This window comes from Physeter macrocephalus, chromosome 11 (assembly GCF_002837175.3).
Source record: "Physeter macrocephalus isolate SW-GA chromosome 11, ASM283717v5, whole genome shotgun sequence".
Taxonomy (NCBI): Eukaryota; Metazoa; Chordata; class Mammalia; order Artiodactyla; family Physeteridae; genus Physeter; species Physeter macrocephalus.
The window spans coordinates 36315672-36334100 of record NC_041224.1 but is presented as its reverse complement, the minus strand read 5'-3'; the positions used below and the strand labels follow the sequence as shown (position 1 = coordinate 36334100).

Genomic DNA, 18429 nt, shown 5'->3' with positions numbered 1-18429 from the left:
TGTGTGTGTGTGTGTGTGTGTGTGTGTGTGTGTGTGTGTGTGTATCTCTCTTTCTCCGTAGGGGTGTGTGTGTGTGTGTGTGCGCGCGTGCGCGTGTATCCTTTCTCCCTACTGAAAACAAGAAGTAGATGGGGAAAGAAACAAAAATCACCTCTTTGACAAAAGGTGCAGGCACCTGTCACCCTGGGTCCTGTTCTGGGAAGGGCTGGGATGCCTGGGGGCCGGCCTTGGGCCTGCTGGACACAGCTGGGAGGACACTGCGCTCTCCACAGAGGGGGCTCATCTGCAGGAGAAGCGCTCACACAGGGAACCCAAGCCCACCCAGGTCAGCCTCAGGGGCCCCTGAGAGCTTTGCCCCAAGACTAAATGGGTTCTCCATGCAGCCAGAAAAAGGATCAAAAGCAGGATGTATACTTTCCAAGTGAATAGACTATGATAATGAGGCCCCAAGTACATATTTAAGTTAATAAGCCCTATGAATGGAAAAATCGATTACATACGCTAATTAAATACATTAAATGTTGGCCTGTGCACTTTTTCCACAATGCTTACTAATTAACACAATGTAGCTATTTATAAGCAAGCCATAAGCAAATTAAAGAAAACGGATGGTTTACATTTTTCATGCCTTTTGGAGGGGGAAGGATTTTGACTGGAGTAGAAACCATTTTGACAGCTGCTTTCAGTTCTTGGTTTATTCAAATCCTTCCCATCAGCGCGTGTATCTGCAAGAAACAGCCGTGAAGGCTGAGCACAGTCCAAGTTTCATTGTAGCCCATAACATACGTAACCTGTGAGCCAGAGAAGCAGACGAAGGCCACTCATATTAGAATACTTCCAGAACGTCCCATAAAAAGTTGAATATTCAGGGGTTTTTTTGAGGGTGAAAGCATTAGAACACATTTTAGTGGATCACTGCATGATTCCTTTTTTTTTTTTTGGCTGCACTGTGTGGTTTGTGGGATCTCAGTTCCCTGACCAGGGATTGATCCCAGGCCACAGCAGTGAAAGACCGGAATCCTAACCACTAGGCCACCAGGGAACTCCCCACTGCATCCAGGACATTCAGATGTTAGAATTTTACCACTGAAATGCAGAGTTATCCGGAAGGCTCTGAAAGTGCAGTTTGGGGCTCCAATAAGGAACAAAACCCCGGGGCAATTAGGAGCATGCTTCCATGGCATCCAGGGTCTGAGATTCATGTGCTCTCCAAGAACCATTTTTCTATACTGCGGAACAACCCAAGAAGCCACACAGTGGCCTGGAAACATCCTTGAAAATATGGGCATCAGCAAAACGATTTGTAAATGGTCAGGGGTCAGGGTGAAATCAGAGCTACGCGGGGAAGAAGAAAACGGAAAAGAAAAACATAGGACTTTTCAAAAGCTGCAAACACATGCAGAATGTGAACATACTTGTTAAATAATTGAAGACTTTCTCGATCCTCAGTCTCAAGGACACTGCTAGGTTCAGGCTGAGTTCCAACCCTTGCTTTTTCCTCTGCAGCAGCTACATCTTGCAGGATCCTGCAGGTCTGCTCTGCGTCGTAACATAAACAGGAATCACAGTTCTGGCAAGACGCTCTCCCACTTATCCCTGCCTTGCTTCCCTTCGCTAAAGTCATCTCTTGCTGGAGACGTGGCCATTCCAATAGTGCAGAGAAGGTCAAACAGGATTCAGGCCACACTTTTCTAAACAAACGCCCGTTAGTTCATTGAAATACGGATTATTATAAGTCCTTCAATTGCTCCTTGGGGCTGGGAAGAAAGGGCCGTTTTTCAAAAGCCCATGTCGGTATTTTTCTGAGCACAGGGCTTTGGAGTAAATAAATACTCACATTCCTTGCAATACGTAAGAATGGGTTTCATGCAAACAGGGAAGAAGGAAAAGGAGGAGCCAGGATCCCTTTCAAATGTGGCTTCTCCTGAGCTGCTGACCCAGGACCCCCATGGCCTGTGTGGGTTTGGGAGGCAGAGGTACGTGAGGTTCACCAGGAAAGCTCATCTTCTTCCTCTCTGGGACCTGACTGTGATTTGGGGCAGCAGCTTTACCGCACGCCCGATTCAAACCCTCTGAGACTTTGCTCCCTACAAGCCTCTTTGTCCCACCTCCCATTCGTCACAAGAAGCCATCTTCCCTAACAAAGAGCTGATGGCATCCAATTAAAACCCTCCGTGGGGCACCTTCAGCATCCAAGGCCACCTGCCGACCTCTCTGCCCACCCCGGCCTGCACCGGCCCTTGCGCTCACGTGCTCCTGCTTTGTCATGTCCCCCTCCCGCTCCCGCTCCTGGAAGGCAGCCCGCATCCTCCCAGCGCACGCCCAGTGCTGGTCACATACTTGCCAGGTACAGGCATGTCGTGATCTGTGTGGCCACAAGGAATCGCATCGCAGTGGAAGAGCCCACCCAAGAACCGGGCCGAGGGAGAGGCTGACTCTGCTCACACTTACATGGTCCTTCCAGCTCTAGATTCTGCCTGTCCTCCCAGTGCACAAGGGTGGGAATAGGAGAAACGCAGTGCCCGCCTTATGGTGCCGTAGGGATGAGCCTTTCGCCCTGTGTGTGGGGTTCTGCCCCGTAGTTAGGGGTGTCAGGCACTCTTTTCATCTCTATGGGCACAAATGACCTGTTGTAACAACTAGTGCTTCTGCAAAGAACATGAAAATGTGGACATAGGGACTTCCCTGGTGGCCCTGTGGTTAAGAATCCACCTTCCAGTGCAGGGACGCGGGTTCTAACCCTGGTCAGGGAACTAAGATCCCACATGCCGCGGGGCAGCTGAGCCCGTGCACCGCAACTACTGCGCCACAACTACAGAGCTCACACGTTCTGGAGCCCGTGTGCCTCAACTAGAGAGAAGCCTGCGTGCCACAAAGAGCCCTCATGCCACAATGAAAGATCCCACGTGCCACAGCTAAGATCTGATGCTGCCAATAAATAAATAAATAAATAAATAAAATACGGCCGTAAAACATAGGACACTGTAGTGCACCTGGGCCCTGGGATCTCATTAGCTGTTGATACTGAGTGAAATACAGTAACTTCATGCCTCCACCTTTACACCAATTAAATCGTTTTGCCTTCGCAGATGCTGCAAAGCATAACTGCTAATTTGGATCCTTCCCGCGTGGTCACCCTGGGACATATTTGTTTATGGTATGTATGTCTAGTGATGGCAGCTGGCCTTGTGTGTATTCTAAGGATGGCAAGACCTCCTAGGCATTTACACAGGCTGATTCTACCCCCATACAGTGAGAGGAGATGGATTTCCTTCTGAAGGGAGGTGTGATAGCCCATCATAAAGCAGCCCCTTCTGGGCACCTACAAAGGGTGAGCCCCATGGAGCACAGGTGGGTCACCCCATGCTGGAAGGAAGTGAACCTCTGCAAAGAACTTACAGAATAGCCCAGAACAGCCCAGAATTATGACCTAGGGAATCACCTACAAAAGTTACTTTAAAACTCTAAATTCTGACCGCGGACATCAAATTCAGGAAGCAAAAGAAGTTGGAACATTTTAGAATTTGATTTCTGAAAAATAATCTCTCCAGTTAAATTCTGATAATGTTATTGCTACATTTTTTTTTTTTACAACTTTTAATTTTCAAGTAGTTTTAGGCTCGAGTAGAAGTTGTAAATATAATACAGAGAGCTCCCATGTACCCTTCACTCTGCTTCCTCCCATGATAATGTTTTACATAATCCTGGTTATGTATTGAATAATGAATCAACCACTGAAACCAGAAAACTGATATTGGCACAGTACTAACCTATAGACATTATTCAGATTGTACTAGTTTTTACATGCACTCTTTTTTTGTGGTTTTTTTGTGGTTCGTGTATAGTTCTATAAAATGTTGTCATCAGTACAGATTCGTGTAACCACCACCACAATCAGATTATTTCTTTTACAATTCAAATACTTGTATTTTTGCTGAGGAACATGTTCAAATACGCAGAAAAGTATAGAAAATAATATACGAAATATAAGAAATAGCCATGTTTCCAACTCTGTATTTAACAAGTGTTAACATTTTCATACATATGCTGCAGAATATTTTTGTTACTTTTTAAATTTAAGTAGAGTTGATTTACAATGTTGTGTTGGTTGCAGGTGTCCAGCAAAGTGATTCAGTTATATATATGTGTATATATATACACATATATATATTCTTTTTCAGATTATTTTCCTATATAGGTTACTACAAAGTATTGAGTATAGTTCCCTGTGCTATACCGAAGGTCCTTATTGGTGATCTATTTTATATATAGTAGTGTGTATCTGTTAATCCCAAACTCCTAAATTATCCCTCCACCCCCTTCCACCTTTGGTAACCATAAGTTTGTTTTCTATGTCTATCGGTCTATTTCTGTTTTGTAGGTAAGTTCATTTGTATCTTTTTTTTCTTAGATTCCACAAATAAGTGATATCATATGATATTTTTCTTTCTCTGTCTGGCTTACTTCACTTAGTATGATAATCTCTAGGTCCATCCATGGTGCTGCAAATGGCATTACTTCATTCTTTTTATAACTGAGTAATATTCCATTGTATATATATACCACATCTTCCTATCCATCCATCTGCTGATGGATACTTAGGTTGCTTCCATGTCTTGGCTATGGTAAGTAGTGTGGCAATGAACATTGGGGTACATGTATCTTTTCAAGTTATGGTTTTCTCTGGATATATGCCCAGGATATGCTTCAAAATTTTTTAAAGAATTAAAATGTTAAAGATACAACTAATACTCTACCTGATCCTTTTCCCTCTCCCTCTTCCTTTTCAGCCAAGGTTATTTCTTTACAAGAAAAGAATTAAGCAACAAATAAACAAAACTCACTATGTAATTGACCCTTACCTAAAAAGTTAAATGATTACTGTAATAGATATTCAGGCTATTTTTGACTTATCAACATTTTAAATTACATTGTAAAAAATATTTACCAAAGGGGTTTTCTTTTTTTTACTGTATGATAGTTATTTAATAGCAATAAAGGACTTGGCAATAAAAAATAAAGGACTGCATTGTTCTTGTTTACCACAGTACTACATAAAGTTGTATAGAATCAATAAATGAATGGATGAACAAATAGTCCTCTGATAAATTTATATTAATTACAACCTGAAATATGTATAATTATTTATATTACATGATAGCCTAAATAATGTATAAATAAGAAGCCATTTATAAATATCCACTTTCACCATCTTGACCTGGTCCATGGATGGAGCATTTTACTGAACATTATAATTCACAACTATCTTAAAAACCAAGGATAATTTTTCCAATGAGACAAATCTTAAAATACATGTAACTATTGTAAAGCTGGGATTCTTATGGTTCAGGCTAATGAAGACCAACAACCAAATACTTTCTGCAATTCTCAAAGACTTGAGTGGTACACATGTACACAGGCCACAGAATCATGATAGGGATCTCCTTCGTTTGCCTCTGCTCCCATAGTCCTACAACTGCCCCAGAACATCTGCTGTCATTGCTTTTCCCAAACCCACCTCCTCTGTCCAGTTCTGTGTTGCTTTTCTCTCCCACACTCACCTTCCCTTCCCCCACTCTTCATTCCTTTAACGTACTGATATTGACAAACCCAAACCCTTTCTCTTTAGAAGGAGGGAGGTAGGGAAATCAGAACCGGCAATTACAGGGCTCTCTTTGGAAGGCTAGCAGATGAGAAACAGCTGAGAAGACTCCCATGCTAACTTTTGGAAATAACAGCTTTTTTTGAGATATAACATATGTACCATAAAATGCATCCTTTGAAAGTAATGAAATCCAGTGGGTTTTAGTATGTCATAGACATACTCAGCTTATCACCACTACCTAATTTCAGAATGTTTTCATCACCTCATAAAGAAATGCTGCACCCAATAGCAGTCTCTCCCAATCCCCTTACCTCTAGCCCTGGGCAACCACGAATCTACTTTCTGTCTCAATGGATTTTTCTGGACATTTCATATGAATGGAATCACACAATATGTGGCATTTCATAACTGGCTTATTTCTTTTAGCATAAGGTTTTCAAGGTTGATCCATGTTGTAGCATGTTTCAGGCCTCCATTACTTTTTATGGCAGAGTAATATTCCATTGCATGGATATACCACATTTTGTTTATCCATTCATCACTTGATGGACATTTGGGTCATTATTTCTTGGCTATTATGAATAATTCTGCTGTGAACATTCTCACACAGGTTTTTTCTGTGGACATGTTTTCATTTCTCTTGGGAGTATACCGAGCAGTGGAATCCTGGGTCATATGGTAACTCTTACATTTTAAGGAACCATGGCAATTTTTGTGCCTTTACCTATAAAACGAAAGCTCAGGCCAGCTTCTATTAACTGAAACTTAATCTATTAATAGTTTATGCCTTGCAATTAAAAGTCCTCGTTAAAATCAGAAAGGTGCAAATCATTCTATGAGACAACTGAAGTCATCCCCTAGGCTGTGTTGTGTAAGGTTTTATGTGACACCATAAGCATTTACTTCTGTATCATGAGACTTTAGAGAGAAATATTGGATCTTTTTATTAAAATAAAAATCAATGCTGCATTGGAGCACATTCTTAAAGAGTGAGGTTGTAGTGCCAGATATTTTAATTAGACCATCATTAATCTTAACACTTCTCAGAGCAAACCATGTTCTTACCTTGAAGGTAAAGAAAAAAGCAGGTGAGCAGGTAAGGGCAGAATTCCTCCAGATGAGAGCAAAAAGCACAGAAAGCCTTTGGCCCTTTGGAGCACAGCTTCAAGAAAAAAGAGTCCACTCTCTCCAAAGAGCCATCCCGGGAGAGGATCTGGTTGCACTCCTGCAAGGAGAACACACCATCGTACACTAAGTGTGGGAGCACCCAGCTCACGTCCAAGTCCCTCAGGATCCTCTCTTTGTAACTCCTGGGGATCTCCGAGAGCTGCTCGGCCCTCCTCTCCTTTTCTCTCTGTGTCGTTGGCTCGCAGTGATAGAACCAAGACCCGGCCCCTGTCTCTGCCGTCCTGGCACGTGGAGGGCCCGGGAAAGGGCTCCCTCCCGGTCCAGGCAGCTCCGCGGCCTCCGTGGGCATCATCCACACCGCACAGGCATCTGCAGGCCGACTCATCCCACCGTCTGGAGAGATTGCAGGTCTTCGGGGAGAGGGGGGGCCTCGGATTAAACCTGCAGTGCTGGCCGTCGTGGCCTAAGAGGATTGCCCTGCACCCGTGAGCCCCTTGCAGTGGTGAACTTGGAAAGATGAACAAGACGCAGCCTGGGTGAATCCCCTTCAGCTGAAATTCGTCCCCTGGTCCCCAAGTGAGCACTTCCCCAGGCGACCCCTGCATCCCCCCAAATGATTATTTTCAGCATCACAAACGTAACAGGCTCATGGTCTATACTGAGGGGTCTCCTTGTGATGCTGGAAGCTGTGTCAGGACCCGACTACTCATCTCTCTGGCCTTCTCTCCCCTGTCGTTGGGGGTTGGACATGGCCTGACAGCCAGCCTGGCTGCGGACACGTGGAGACTTAGCCAAAGCCAGCTGTTCAACAGAGCATTTTGGTTTTCCCAAACTGTCTGCTAAGTGCTGTTTCTTAGGGCATGGTTCTTTTTCTTTTAGAAATTGGGACACTTCTGTGTGATGGTTTGGTTAAATGATTCAGTCCCACAGATGACTCCCCTCCTCTGATCCAACCCCAGTGTCCACTTAATGGAGTTATTGCCGGGTCAGGGGAGGCCTCTGCCCCGAGCCATGCCTCACTATGCACCACGCAGATGCAGGATGATTGCTTGCTCCACCTGCTGGAGCTGCCAGGCCTGACTCACCTCAGGATGCTCCCTGGCTGCGTCTGCAGGTGACCTGTTCTTCTCTGGCCTGTCCCTCTCCCTCTGCCCATGAGATGGAAGTATAGCCTTAGGGTCTTTCTCCCACTCACATTACCGTGTCTTCTCTCTAAAAGTCACCCTAGGATCATTCACCCAACAAGGACCTGCTGTATAGCACAGGGAGCTCTACTCAATATACTGTGATAACCTATACGGGAAAAGAATCCGAACAAGAATGAATATATGTACATGTATAACTGAATCACTTTGCTGTACACCTGAAACTCACACAACATTGTAAATCAACTACAATCCAATAAAATTAGAAAAAAAAAAGCGCAGATCATTCGCAGGTGAAGAGAAATGATTTAAAAAAGCCCAACTTTTAAAAACGGCTTTCCAGTTAGGAAATTGATGAAAAGATCTGCAATTCTCGTAATATTCTTGCCAGTTCCATTTATAGAAGCAATTAGATATTTTTCTACAGTATCTGGGTGGAAGATTTGCTTTTCAGAAATCCAGACTCCCTTGGGGTGTTCTGGTGATGGTGCTTTTCCTGGCTTTGCTTCTGACCTCATGTGTGACCTTGAGAAAATAATTCTATGTCATCATACTCCTTTGTGTTAACCATGTATTTCTGATGTTTTGACATCTTGGGGCCTTGATGACTCCGAAGAGATTGCCCCCCGCCCCGCCCCGCCCCCAGGACTGGCCAGTTCCTAGAGACAGCAAAGAACTCACCTGCAAGCACAACTTTCGTAGGCAAGTCACCAATCCGGAGTCCACACCCCCAAACACCACCTTTATGGGGCCCTTACACTTGGGGCCACTCTCTACCTGCCCTAATGACCCCAGGGCCAGGTATCAGACAACTAGGGACAGCCCCTCTGTCCCACAGCTCGCTGAAAGTATTCAAACTAGCCCATTGTAAGCCTGCTTACCCTGCCTCACCTGTTCCTTCCTGCAGAAATCACGAGCCCCACACCTCCCTCCTGCTCCTCCTGCTCTTCCTGCCTCCTGATGGACCCCCAGTGCTCCCCCATGTGCCCCTGCTTGGCACGGAGCCCCCGCTCCTCTTGGGAACTGTAAATGACAAACCATCTTTTCAGTGGCCGTGGTCTCCTGATCTGTTGGTCTCACCCTGCCTGAGTAACAATAAACTCGACGCTTAAAAACATCCATTGAAAGTACAAAGCTGGGGCTGAGCTGTGACAATGCTGTAAAGCACTTTGAGTGTCGTAAGAACTGGACCGGAGGTCACAGAACCCCTAACCCTAACTACATTCTTCTGCACCAGCAGTGAAGATCATGTGCCCCACATTGAAACTTCTAAGGGAATTAGTGCCATCTTGTGGTATTTTTATAGTCTCTCAGGCCATTTCTTTTTCTTAGACTTTATTTTTTTAGAGCAGTTTTAGGTTCACAGCAAAGTTGAACAGAAAGTACAGAGAGTTCCCATATACCCCCTGCCCCACACGCCCACAGCCTACCCTATTATCAACACCTCCACCAGAGGGGTACATTTGTTACAATGACGAACCTACATTGACACATAATTATCACCCAGAGTCCCCAGTTCACTGTTGGTGGTTTACATTCTGTGGGTTTGGACAAATGTGTAATAACATGTATCCATCATGATTGCATCAGATGTAGTTCCACTGCCCTAACATCCTCCGTGCTCCACCTAGCCATCCCTCCCTCCCCTCTAACATCTGGCACCCACTGATCATTTTCCTGCCTCCAAATTTTTGTCACAGGCCATTTCTACTCTAAGATTTTCTTTATTTTGTTGCCGACCTTGTGCTGAGCATGATACAAAATAATGGTGAGCAAGACAGACAACTTCCCTACCCAGAGAAAAGGTCCAGGTAGGGAGAGAAAAAAGCCAGGTAACAAATAAAATAGTTACAATATTGTTGAAAAAGATGCTGAGAGGAAATGGGGATAGGGATACCTTAAATAGAGTGGAGAGGTGGCACACGAGCTAAAACCGCCAGGATGAAAAGAAGTCAGATGTTAATAAGAGTGGATGGAAGCTATAAGCAGGCAGAGACTCAGAATGTGTAAAATCTCAGAGCAGGAGAGTGTGGGAATCATTGGGCATCTGAGGGCTCCATGAACCAGCATATGGGGTTGGACCGTGTGGTGTCAGGGAGCGATGTTGGAAAGGCCGTCAGGAGGTCAATCTTGTCAGCCTGCTAGGTCCTGATAAGAAATTTGAGGCTTCCCTGGTGGCACAGTGGTTAAGAATCCACCTGCCAATGCAGGGGACACGGGTTCAAGCCCTGGTCCGGGAAGATCCCACATGCCGCGGAGCAACTAAGCCCGTGCACCACAGCTACTGAGCCTGCGCTCTAGAGCCCGCGAGCCACAGCTACTGTGCCCACATGCCACAACTACTGAAGCCCGTGCTCCGCAACAAGAGAAGCCACCACAATGAGAAACCCGCGTGCAGCAACGAAGACCCAATGCAGCCAAAAATAAATAAATAAATTATTTTTAAAAAAAAGAAAGAAAGAAATTTGGATTTTCCTCCCCTTGCAGTAGAAAGCTCCTGAAGGCTTTACCTGGAGGAGAGAGATCATCTGATGGAAGTTTTCAGAACTGCTGTTAATTTTCAGAAGCCTCACGTTTGAGGCTGGTAACATTTTTTTTACCCTTTGCTTTATCATTTGTTCTCTCTCCCTCTACAATACTTTTTTCTGAACTATCTGGATGTAGGTTATATACATCATGACCCTTTACCCCTAAATTCTTCGGCTTGCTTTTACTAAGAATGGAGATAATCTCTTATATAACCTTAGAACAATGGCCAACCTCATACATCCACATTAATCCTTTTCTCTAATATTGCATTCCTATTCTACTTCTGTCTGGTTGATCTAATAATGTCCTTTATAGCTTTTTACCCCCCAGATCTGATCCAATCTGGGGTCAGATATTGCATTTACTTATCATGGCTTTTTAGCCTCCTTTAATCTGGAAATACAAACTTTAATCTACAAACTTTATCTTTCACAATGTTGACATTTTTTAAGAAAACCATTCCTCCTCCCCCTCATGGCCATTTTGTTAACACTATGCTCCTCATTTTGTGTTTATCTAAGGTTTCCTTGTGATTATATCAGGGTTATGCATTGGGGGAGTGCATGATGTCCACCTGTGCCTCATAGGTGATGTTAAGTTTTATCACGCAGTCAAGGTACTGCATCATTTCTCAACCGTGTAATTAGGTTTTTTTTTCCCTCTCCCTTGCAACTAACCAACAGTCTGTAGGGAGACACTTTGCAAACCTTAAAAGTATCCTGCTGCTTCTCAGAAGGCTCCCTAGATTGTTTTTGCCTGATCCAGTCTTTACTATGACAGTGGCAAAGGTATGATTTTTCAATTACACGTTTACCTCTGCATTTACCATGTAGCCCTCTTATCAGTATGAATTCCTATATTTTTCAATGGTTTACCATTCACTACTGTACTTAATTGTTTTTGCTGTTCAAATGGTCCCAAGTGTGGCCAGTGGGAGCCCTTCCAAGCTGGTTCCTATGTCCTTGTGACATGTTCCCATCACTTTGAGGGTGGTGGTGAGCACTTTACTTTCCAGCAAAACAAGGTTTCCAGGCTTGTCTTCAACCTACATGCTCCAGCCCTGGTATCAGCCGTTTCTCCCAGGAGCCCTGGTTCCTTATTTCGTGAGCAATGGTATCAGCGGTCAAGACCTTGATGCTAGATGGGCTCATTGCTGCTGAGAATATTTGCTTCTTGATACCTTCAGCATACGGCGTTAGGAAATATATGCATGGATGTACAAAAACATATACACGTGTACACATATGCATATGTTTAAGTACATATGCACACAAACAAGCATATTCGCATACATTTTAACAAGTTCATGATGATCCCTCAATTCCAATCTATCCTCATAGGGTTGTTTCTTGCTTTCTGGTATTCTGTATTCGTATTTCTCTTCTACATTGAGAACCCTAGTTCTCAATAACATCCAGACATTTACTCATGTGCTCCAGCCTATAATGCACCAAAAGTTGTTTCAGAATTCCTTTGCTCAGACCACTACAATAATCAAACCTTCTAAAAAGGGTTCAGTATTCATTCGAAATACTTCCCCCACCTCACTCAACCCTGGCTGAGACTGAGCATGTACAGTCAGTCATTCATTCTCTCTTCCCTCCCCCTTCCCTTTGGTTATGGCATTCATTTGAATTATAATCAAGTTCATTTGTGTCAAATTCCTTCCAATTTAAGCTTTCCCCCATCTCATACCTATTGATTTAATTTCATAATATGTAAAATATACACCTTCAGAAGTCAAAACTATACAAAAAGGTACACCCATGGAAGTATGATTCCCTCTGCGAACACCCCAGTCCATCTTCCCAACCCTTGTAGACACCCAACTCCATCCTTCTGTTCATCGTTCTTCTGCTTTTTGTGATGATACACAGATATATGCATGTTTTTTTCCTATTTTCTCTTCTTTCACAAAATGTAGCATACCATATATGCACTATGTATGCTCTTTTGAACTTTTTTTTTTTTTTCGGTATGCGGGCCTCTCACTGCTGTGGCCTCTCCCGTTGCGGAGCACAGGCTCCAGACACGCAGGCCCAGCGGCCATGGCTCATGGGCCCAGCCGCTCCGCAGCATGCGGGATCCTCCCGGACCAGGGCACGAACCCGTGTCCCCTGCATCGGCAGGCGGACTCTCAACCACTGCGCCACCAGGGAAGCCCTCGAACTTTTTTTTTAACTCTATAATATTTCCTGGGAATCACTCCAAATCAGTTCATAGAGATTCTACTAATTCTTTTTTAACAACTGCATAATACTTCATTGTGTTGATGTAGCATAGTTTATTGAAACAATCTCCTATGCAGTATATTACAATTATAAATAATTTTTGTTCAAACTCATTTAGTATTCTTGGTGGTGTATCCTCCGAATAAATTTATAGAAGTAAAATTTCTGAGATGAAGGATAAACGCATATGTAATTTTATTAGATATTGTCATGATTCCTTCCAGGGAGGTTCTATGATTCTGTATTCCCACCAGCAACGTATGAGAGGGCCTGTTTCTCCACAGGCTCACCTATACTGAACTGTCAAACTTTTGAATTTTTTAAACCTGATGGGTGAAAGATAGTATCTAATAGAGTTTGAATTTACATTTTTCTTATTAGTAGTAAAATTAAACACCTTTCATATGTTTAAGGGCCATTTTTCTATTTCTTTTTGTAGACTATGTCTTTTTCTCATTTTTCTATGGGATTTTTGGTCTGTTTTGTTCTCAATTTTTAAAGTATTTATAAATTTGGGAGATTATTCCTTTACTTGCGATGTACATTGAAAATATTTTTTCCCAGCTTGTCATGTTTTTTGACTTGCTGATAGTGACTTTTGCCATGTGAATTTTAAAATTTTTTAAGTAGTCAAATCTATCCATCCCTGTTCACTGACTTGCCTCTAGATGTTGAGCCATAGTTAGAATGTCTTTGTCCACACCAAGGTTAAAGAGGAATTCGCCTCTGTTTTCTTCCAGTATTTGTGTAGTTTCCATTTTTACATTTAGATCGCTCATTCATCTTGAGTTCATTCTTATGCCTGATGTAAGGAATGGGTCTAACTTCATCTTTTTCCTAATGGTGATTGAGCTGTCCTTACACCGTTTATTAGAATCCTCACACCATTTTTTTTTAAAAAGAAAAAGACTACATTTGCTCCAGTTATCTGTGATACCACCTTGATCATCTACTAGATTTTTATATTGGGTCTAATTCTGAAATTTCTGTTCTATTTGTAGATATGTCTGTTTATTCATGCTCCAGTACCATATTCTTTTTTTTAATTGAAGTATAGTTGATTTACAATGTTTCAGATGCACAGCAAAGTGATTCAGTTGTATATGTATATATATCCTTTTTCAGATTCTTTTCCATTATAGGTTATTACAAGATAAGGAATGTAGTTCCCTATACTATACAGTAGGTCCTTGTTGTTTACCTATTTTATATATGGTCGTTTGTATCTGCTAGTACCAAGCTCCTAATTTATCGTTCCCCCACAGCTTTCCCCTTTGGTAACCATAAGTTTGTCTTCTATGTCTGTGAGTTTATTTCTGTTTTGTAAATAAGTTGATTCCTATCATTTATTAGATTCCACACATAAGTGATATCAGATGATATTTGTCCATTTTCTTAATTATAGAGCTTTTGTCATATGTTTTAATATCCAGTAGGGCTGGCCTTATAGCTCTTTCTCTTCAGTGTTTTCCTAGCTATTATTATGTGCTTACTTTTCCATGTGAACTTTAGGATCAGCTTTTCTAGGTTCATAAAAAAGCTCTTTGGAATTTTTATTGGGATCATATTAAATTTCTAAGTACAGTAAGGAGGGCTGACCTCTAAAAGATGTTGAGGTGTCCTAACCAAGAACAAAGACATTATACCATCAGTTCAAGTCTACCTCTGTGGCTTTCAGAAGTGCTTTAAGGTTTTCTTCATATAAGTTATGAATATTTCTTGTGGAGTAGATTATGACATAAAGCTAGAAAGTATATGTAGCCCTGGGGTAAGAATGTGAAGATATTGCTAGTCTTTCCAGCTGAAAGAAAACTGCTTTTGATGGCCTTTAATGAACAGGTGGAGAGAAAAAGGCATTAGCCTGACCAATAGCTGCATATAAGGTGTCAGGGATGATGTTGATACACTCCACCAGTCATAGCATATCGGGAAGAGCAGCTGCAACTAAAGTCACCATTTAATTAAATGTATGATAATTCACTGTAGTTCCTCAACACATATCTGTCATGTACACAAGCAAAATAGGGGAGGTAAATGGAGGTGTGATGAGAATCTCCACACCTGCACTGTTCGAGTCCTGGAGGGTGGTAGTCATCTCTGCAATTCCTCCAGGAATGCAGTGTTTGCTTTGGTTTACGATTTTTGAAGGTTGAGAGAATTCGAGTGGCTCCCACTTGGCCTTTCTTACTAGAATATCCTTAAGTCCATGGGTCAAGGAACCACTGTGGGGATTCTGCCAGTTGCTGAATATATCTATGCAAACTCTGCTTTCTGAAACTGGGCAAATAAGCACAGTGTGGTTTTGGGGAATGGATGAGCTTCCTGTGAGATAGGTCCCAGACCAAACCTGGACACAATCCAAATGTCCAACAACAGATAAATGGATAAATGAATTGTGGTACAGGTGTACAATGGAATACTACTCAAGAGAAAGAAACAAAGGGGCGGAGTCAAGATGGTGGACTAGAAGGACGAGGAGTTCCCGACTCTGCAAAACTAGGGCACCTACCAGGCACTGGTGGGGGACCATGGACACCTAAGGGGACAGGAGGAACCCCCAGCGACCAGGCAGGGTGTGGGGGGGAGCAAGGGGGGAGGAGAAGTGGAGACAGGACAGGACTGGCACCCCTGAGGGGCAGCTGGGGGAGGGGATGGGATCCCACGTCTGGAGGGGGAAAGAGGGGTACCTTTGGGAGGGCAGAGGATCAGAAGGGAGCATGGCCAGCATTTCCCCTGTCTACACGGGCCCCAGGGAGCCTGCTGAAACCCAGGCCTGATCCTCTGCCCACTGAGGCCCCCACCAGCTGTGTGGGTCCTGAGGGAGTGGGAGGGAGGGGGGAGGAAAAGTAAAGGCCGGATCGATGGGACCTGCACCCCTGAGGGGCAGCTGGGAGAGGGGAGGATTTCTCATACCCAGTGGGGCCCACCCATAGGTAGGGGTTCAGCAGTGACACAGAGACCCTTGGGAGGGCCGAGGAACAGAAAGGAGAGTGGCCAGTGCTTTCCCTGACCACTTGGGCACTGGGGAGCCTCTTGGGCTCCCAGGTCTAATCCCCAGCCCTCAGAAGCTCCCTCCGGGAGCGCAGAGCCCCGCCCCCCCACCCCTCCACACACCCCGGGCCTTACCTCTACAGGTGGCACTCGGAGACGCCCTCTGAGACCCCTCCAACTGCACTGGGCCTAAACCCTGCTCACACACCCTCACCTAAGGCCTTACCTCCAAATTCCGGAGCCCCACACTCCTAGGCACCCCCTCTGGCCGTGTTGCCTTTTCCCTGCCAGGCAGGTCCTGAGCGTAGGCCCTGCCCCCACCGTAAACCCCATCCCCACCTAAGCTCCGCCCCCCCACAGCCAAGGCCTTTAACGGCCTTTATTTTTTTCTTCTTCTTCTTTTAGGGTGTGGTTGTTTTACCTTGTTGTTCATTCATTTATATTTTTATTTTTTCTAATAAATCTTTTATTTTTCTAATTTTATTTTATTCTTTGTACTTTGTTATTGTTCTCCTTTTGGTGTATTCCCTTTTTTCTTTCGTTCTTTTTTCTGTTGTGGTTCTGTTTTACCTTGTAGTTGTTTCAATTATATTTTTATTTTTCTTAATATATTTATATATATTTATTTATATTTATTTTAAAATATATAAACATATATACAAATGTATATAATTATATATTTTAAATATATATTTATATATATTTTTTATCTTTCTAATTTTATTTTATTTTTTGTTATTCTACTGCTCCTTTTTTTTTTTTTTTTGGTGGTATGCGGGCCTCCCTCTGTTGTGGCCTCTCCCGTTGCGGAGCACAGGCTCCGGACGTGCAGGCTCAGCGGCCATGGCTCACGGGCCCAGCCGCTCCGCGGCATGTGGGATCCCCCCAGAGCGGGGCGCGAACCCGGTTCCCCTGCATCGGCAGGCGGACGCGCAACCACTGCACCACCAGGGAAGCCCTACTGCTCCTTTTTTTAAAAAAATATTTATTTATTTATTCTTGGCTGCATTGGGTCTTCGTTGCTGCTTGCAGTCTTTCTCTAGTTGCAGAGAGCAGGGGCTACTCTTCGTTGTGGTACGCAGGCTTCTCATTGCAGTGGCTTCTCTTGTTGCAGAGCATGGGCTCTAGTTGTGTGGGCTCTAGTAGTTGTGGCCCACGGTCTTAGTTGCTCCACGGCATGTGGGATCTTCCTGGACCAGGGATCGAACCTGTGTCCCATGCATTGGCAGGCGGATTCTTAACCACTGCGCCACCAGGGAAGCCCTGCTCCTTTTTTTTTTCCTTTGCCATGCTGCACACCTTGCAGAATCTTGGTTCCCAGGCCAGAAGTCAGGCCTGAGCTCCTGTAGTGGGAGTGCCAAGTCCAAACCACTGGACTAACACAGAACCTCAGACCCCAGGGAATATTATTCGGAGTGTTGTCTGGGCACCAAGACCCAGCTCTACCCAGCTGCCTGCAAACGCCAGTGCAGGACGCCTCAGGCCAAACAACCAGTAACACAGGAACACAACCCCACCCATCAAGAAAGTGAGACAACAAAGAAATATGTTACAGACAAAGGAGCAAGGTAAAAACCTACAAGACCAAATAAATGAAGAGGAAATAGGCAACCTACGTGAAAAAGAATTCAGAGTAATGATAGTAAAGATGATCCAAAATCTCAGAAACAGAATGGATAAAATACAAGAAACATTTAACAAGGACCTAGAAGAACTAAAGAGCAAACAAACAGTGATGAACAACAAATAACTGAAATTAAAAATACTCCAGAAGGAATCAATAGTAGAATAACTGAGGCAGAAGAATGGATAAGTGAGCTGGAAGATAAAATGAAGAGGAAATAGGCAGTCTACCTGAAAAAGAATTCAGAGTAATGATAGTAAAGATGATCCAAAATCTCAGAAACAGAATGGATAAAATACAAGAAACATTTAACAAGGACCTAGAAGAACTAAAGAGCAAACAAACAGTGATGAACAACAAATAACTGAAATTAAAAATACTCCAGAAGGAATCAATAGTAGAATAACTGAGGCAGAAGAATGGATAAGTGAGCTGGAAGATAAAATGGTGGAAATAACTGCCGTGGAGCAGAATAAAGAAAAAAGAATGAAAAGAATTGAGGACAGTCTCAGAGACCTCTGGGACAACATTAAATGCACCAACATTCGAAATATAGGAGTCCCAGAAGAAGAAGAGAAAGAGAAAGGGTCTGAGAAAATATTTGAATACATTATAGTCAAAAACGTTTCTAATATGGGAAAGGAAATAGCCACCCAAGTCCAGGAAGCGCAGAGAGTCCAATACAGGATAAATCCAAGGAGAAACACACCAAGACACATATTAATTGAACTAACAAAAATTAAATTCAAATAAAAAATATTAAAAGCAGCAAGGGAAAAACAACAAATAACATACAAGGGAATCCCGTTAAGATTATCAGCTGATTTCTCAGCAGAAACTCTGCAGGCCAGGAGGGAGTGACAGGATATATTTAAAGTGATGAAACGGAAAAATCTACAACCAAGATTACTCTACCCAGCAAGGATCTCATTCAGATTCAACGGAGAAATGAAAAGCTTTACAGACAAGCAAACACTATGAGAATTTAGCACCACCAAACCAGCTTTACAACAAATGCTGAAGGAACTTCTCTAAGCAGGAAACACAAGAGAAGAAAAAGACCCATAAAAACAAGCCCAAACAATTAAGAAAATGGTAATAGGAACATACATATTGATAATTACCTTGAATGTAAATGGATTAAATGCTCCAACCAAAAGACACAGACTGGCTGAA

The 18429-nt window shown here is 43.3% G+C and overlaps 1 long non-coding RNA gene across 1 annotated transcript in view; it reads right to left on the bottom strand.

The window, feature by feature from the left end:
* Positions 1-34: 34 nt before the first annotated feature.
* Positions 35-18429, bottom strand: part of LOC114487045 (uncharacterized) — a 32580-nt gene continuing 14185 nt past the window's right edge. The window contains exons 2-4 of the long non-coding RNA XR_008618528.1: positions 6671-6830; positions 1416-1539; positions 35-791 (exon numbers count right to left, since the gene is read on the bottom strand). This is a non-coding gene — a long non-coding RNA (uncharacterized lncRNA). The remainder of the gene's footprint in view (positions 792-1415; positions 1540-6670; positions 6831-18429) is intronic.